The sequence below is a fragment of the Vombatus ursinus genome, unplaced genomic scaffold (genome assembly GCF_900497805.2).
Source record: "Vombatus ursinus unplaced genomic scaffold, bare-nosed wombat genome assembly UNPS02011369.1, whole genome shotgun sequence".
NCBI classification, from domain to species: Eukaryota; Metazoa; Chordata; class Mammalia; order Diprotodontia; family Vombatidae; genus Vombatus; species Vombatus ursinus.
Genome location: NW_020951147.1, coordinates 3,033,149 through 3,037,803, shown reverse-complemented (window position 1 = coordinate 3,037,803; position 4,655 = coordinate 3,033,149).

Here is a 4,655-nt window from a genome sequence, read left to right as displayed (position 1 = left end):
AGTGCTGCTATTAATATTTTGAGGCATGAGGCCTTTCTGCCTTTGCCCTCCACGAGTTACGTGTCTAGCAATGGGGTCTTTGGTTCAAAGAGTAAGAACGTTTTAGTGATCATTTTTTTAAAAGCACAGTTCCAAACTGCTTTCCAGAATGGTTGAATCAATTCGCAGTTCTACTGAAAGAGTGTTAATGTGTTTGTCTTCCTTTAGCCCCTCCAACATCGATTGGTTCCTTTTTTTTAAAAAAAATTAGAGAATGAATCTCTCTCTCATTCCTCCCTCTCCCAAACCCATTAAGACAAGAAAAACAAAACTCATTACAAATATGTGGTCACGCAAAACAAATTTCTGAACTAGCCATGTCCAAAAAAATAAAGAGGAAGAAAAGAAAGAAGAGAATATGTTTCAGTCGGCACTCTGAGTCCTTCAGCTCTCTTTCCGGAGGTGAACGGCATGTTTCGTCATGAGTCCTTAGGAACTGTGGTCTGTCACTGTTGATTCGAGTTACCAAGTCTTTCAAAGGTGATTATCTTTACAATGTTGTCATTGTATAAGTCATTCTTCTCACTGAATTTTGTATCAGTCTGAACAAGTCTTCCCAGCTTCTTCTGAAACTATCCCCTTCTTCGTTTCTTATAGCACAACAGTATTCCATCGTATTCATATACCACAGCTTGTTTAGCCATTCCCCAATTGATGGGCATCCCCTCAGTTTCCAATTCTTTGCCACCACAAAAAGCCGCTATCAATATTTTTCCCCTTTTTTTCTTTCTTTGATCTCTTTTAGTTCCATCTTTTGTCATCTTTTTCAGTTTGATGGGTGTGAAGCGAAATCTCACAGTTGTTTTGGTTTGTGTTTCTTTTTCCTTTTAAAAAATTTATGTTTTATTTTTACCCGATATATAGAGAGCCACGCATTATAACAAAGAATAAGAGAAAAAAACTCATCCTGTCGAACTTAACGAACACAGTAAGTCTTCCTAAATCACGAGCAGTGTCCACTCCTAGTTCTCCGCCTCTGCAAAGAAGGGAGAAAGGTAGATTCTCATCTGTCTTCTCTGGGGCCAAGCTTAGTCATTATAATTTCGCAGCATTTTGATTGCTTTGTGGTCGTCGCCCTTTATCCTGAAGTTCTCGTCGTCATTTTGTATGTTATCGTCCTGCCTCTGTTTACTTCACTCGGCTTTATTTCCTATGTCTGTCCATGCTGCTCCCCACTCTTCGTATCTGTAATTTCTTACGGCGTAGCAGTGTTCTGTGAACGTCACGTGGTTCTCCAAGCAAGGGGCATCCTTTGTTTTGCTAAAGGTGCTGTTCAAATGATTAGATGTTGTGGTCCGTGGATGTTGTGATCTGTGATCACTGTGCTGTCAGAAAGCACTGGAGGGGATGAATGCATAGAGAAATGGAAAGATCTGGTTGAACTGATGCAGAGGGAAGTCAGCAGAACCAAGAGAACAGACAACGGCCGTGAAGCGATGAGAACGCAACAGTCATGCTGCGGAATGACGAAGAGCGATTAGAGAGACGATGCTGCCACCCACCCTTTGCCTGAGGAAGGTCCACACGCGCGGCCTGTTGTGTGTGTTTTGAGACTTTTCTGATGGAGTGATCACTTACGCACTTCATTTTCTTGTCTTAAAAAATGCTGCTTGTTATATGGGATGGCTCTCTAGGAGGGGGAGGGGAGGGATATTGGGGAAAACTGTAGGGGATGTAAAAAACTAAAAGACCAAGAAAAACATTTTAAGTGCTGCACGTGGACCCACCTGCACATTCTGTAGGCATTTCGGATTCAGCCTGTCTGAGGTGGAATTCTTCATCTTTTCCCCTGAACCTCTTTGCCTAACTTAATAACTTTTATGTAGCACTTAAGGTTTGAAAATGACTTGTCATATGCTACGTCATTTGAGCCTCATGACAACCCTGGGAGGCAGGTGCTATTATTATTATTATTTTTTTTTTTTTTTAGGTAATTGGGGTTAAGTGACTTGCCCAGGGTCACACAGCTAGTAAGTGTCAAGTGTTTGGTCTGAAGCCAGATTTGAATTCAGGTCCTCCTGACTTCAGGGCCGGTGTGAGGCCGGTGCTATTACTCTCATCCCCAGAGGAAACTAGCTGAAACAGGTCAAGTGACAGGAAAGTGAGGCAGGATTGGAACTCAGATCTTCCTGAGTCCATTTCTCTACCCACCGTGCCTCCTCAGTATCCCTATTTCTACCAAGAGCCACACCCTTCTTCCAGCCCTGAAATGGCTTTGTATTAACTTTGTGAATATTTTTATTTACTTCACTGTGTATACATCGTTATCCCCTGCCCCCAACCCCAGCATAATGTAAACTTCTAGAGGGCAAGGGATGTTTCAATTTTATCTCTATATCCCTAGGACTCAGCCCAGTGCCAAGCACATAGGTAAGGAAGGAAACAAGCATTTATTAAGCACCTACTAGGTGCCAAACTCTTTACAGATAGTATCTCATTTGATTCCTACCACAACTTGGAGGTAGGTGCTGTTATTATCCTCATTTTGAAGATATTCCTCAGTTGATGAAACTGAGGCCGAGAGGAAACGACTTACCAAGGGTCACAAGGGCCAGATCTGAACTCAATCCTGACTCCAAGTCAATGCAGTTGATTCCCTCTCAAATGGGGTGATCTGTCTGATTGTGTTGATAAAAGCAGACCCGGCCAGTTAATGCAGTTTTTGTTGCTCTTATCTCCACCCCTCTCTCTCACTTGGGGTCGGGGACTTTGTCTCTTCTCTACCTTTATCCCTTTTGTACTGGAACACAGTCTCTTAGGTTTCTCCGAAAGTCGGCAGCGTGGCCAGCTCTGAGACCCTCCCTGGGTAAAAGGCGTGAAGTTGATGAGCAGGCTGGTCTGGCCCAAGTTGCCACCACTCCTCCTTCATCTCATCATCCCTGATTCCAATTCACCACTCACCTTCCGTGTTTATATGCAAGGGGCTCTCTGAGCTTCAGTGCTTGTCACCACTGGCCAGCGACAAGCCCACCACACCCACAAAGAAATGTTTGAGGAAAACCTCGAGGCGGGGCAGGAGGCTTCCCCAGGAGCAGGAGAATGTGCCAAAGGATTGCAGAACTTGTTGTAGTCACGGAGGTGTGATTGCTGATGAAGAAGAATGGAGAGTTAAATTCAGGTGAGAACCAGCAGTTCAGCTGTCCCCTGGACTTTGTGGAGTGTGGATTCACTTACAGACAAAAGGAGTTGAAAACAACTAGGAGGAGAGACTGGCGGGAGAGCTGGCCAATCAGGAAACTCTTCCAGTAGTCTGAGTAAGATGTGATGCGATGCCAAAGTGGGGGGGGCAGGTGAAAAGAGGCACTCATGAAAGGTGCTGTGGAGTCGGCATGGGCAAGACTTGACCAACTGATTGGATGTGGGAGGTGAGAAATAGGAAAGTCAAGGACGCCTCCAAAGTTCAAATCTGCTGTAAGCAACACAGCTGAGGTATTGTTGTCTGTCATTTTTTGTTTGTTTGTTTGTTTGTTTGTTCTTTGCTTTTTGATGAGGCAGTCGGGGTTAAGTGACTTGCCGAGGGTCACACGGCTAGTAAGTGTCATGTGTCTGAGACTGGATTTGAACTCAGGTCTTTCTGACTCCAAGGCCAGAGCCCTATCCACTGCACCACCTACCTGCCCATCTGTCCTTTGTTTTCTGTTGTTGTTTTTTTTTTTGGTGGGCCATCAGGGTTAAGTGACTTGCCCAGGGTCACACAGCTAGTAAGTGTTAAGTGTCTGAGGCTGGATTTGGACTCAGGGCCTCCTGGCTCCAAGGCTAGACCTGTATTCACTGTGCCACTTAGCTGCCTCCTGTTCTTTTTTTTTTGAAGAGGACCAATGACATGGGGGGATGTCTTGACTCCTGGGCGACTTGGATTTAAGTGAGGTGGAGCTGCACAAAGTGTCAGCCTCACTGTGTCTTCCTGAGTCACTGAAGTACAGTGGCAAGACAAAAGTCAGCATGACCGCCACTGACCCGGGTTGCAGCGGATGACCTTGGTGTCTTTGATGTCTGACCAAGCTCTAAGTTGCGCCTTTATGGCCATTGGAACAAATTGTTCTCATCTGTCCATTCTACTGGGAGAAGTCTTCACATGCTTGGGGTAGACACCCCTCTAACTCACAGATGTGTTTGAGACCCCTCAGTTATCTTCAGCCTGGTTTAGCCTGTGTGCTGAGAAGGTTTTACTGGGGTGTGGTTGCTGTTCATGCTACAGCTTCTTGGAGCTACAGGTGGGGGACACCAGAGGTAGAAAGCAGCCCTGAAAAGGGCTTGACAAGCCCTCTCACCAGAAGTGCTATTCCCCTGAACAGCCCATACACCCCAACACGGCTAAGATGCAGAGGGACTGGAGCCCCCATTGGGCACCCCTCTACTATGCTCACTACTCTGTCTCTCCACCAGAGAACGTTAGGGCTTCAAGTGCCCTTAGAGATTGTTTACTATGAGCTTCCTCGTTATACAAAGTGGGAGAAGGAGGACAAGAAAGGGGAAGTGACTGGGCCAGAAGGGTAGTAGAAGCATTAGAACCAACAGGAGAATCTGGTCATCTTACACGAAATCAAGTGCCCTTTCCACCACATCACGCCACCCTGCTCCTGAAGTTGGGGAATTATCTAAACAGGCCAATGTGG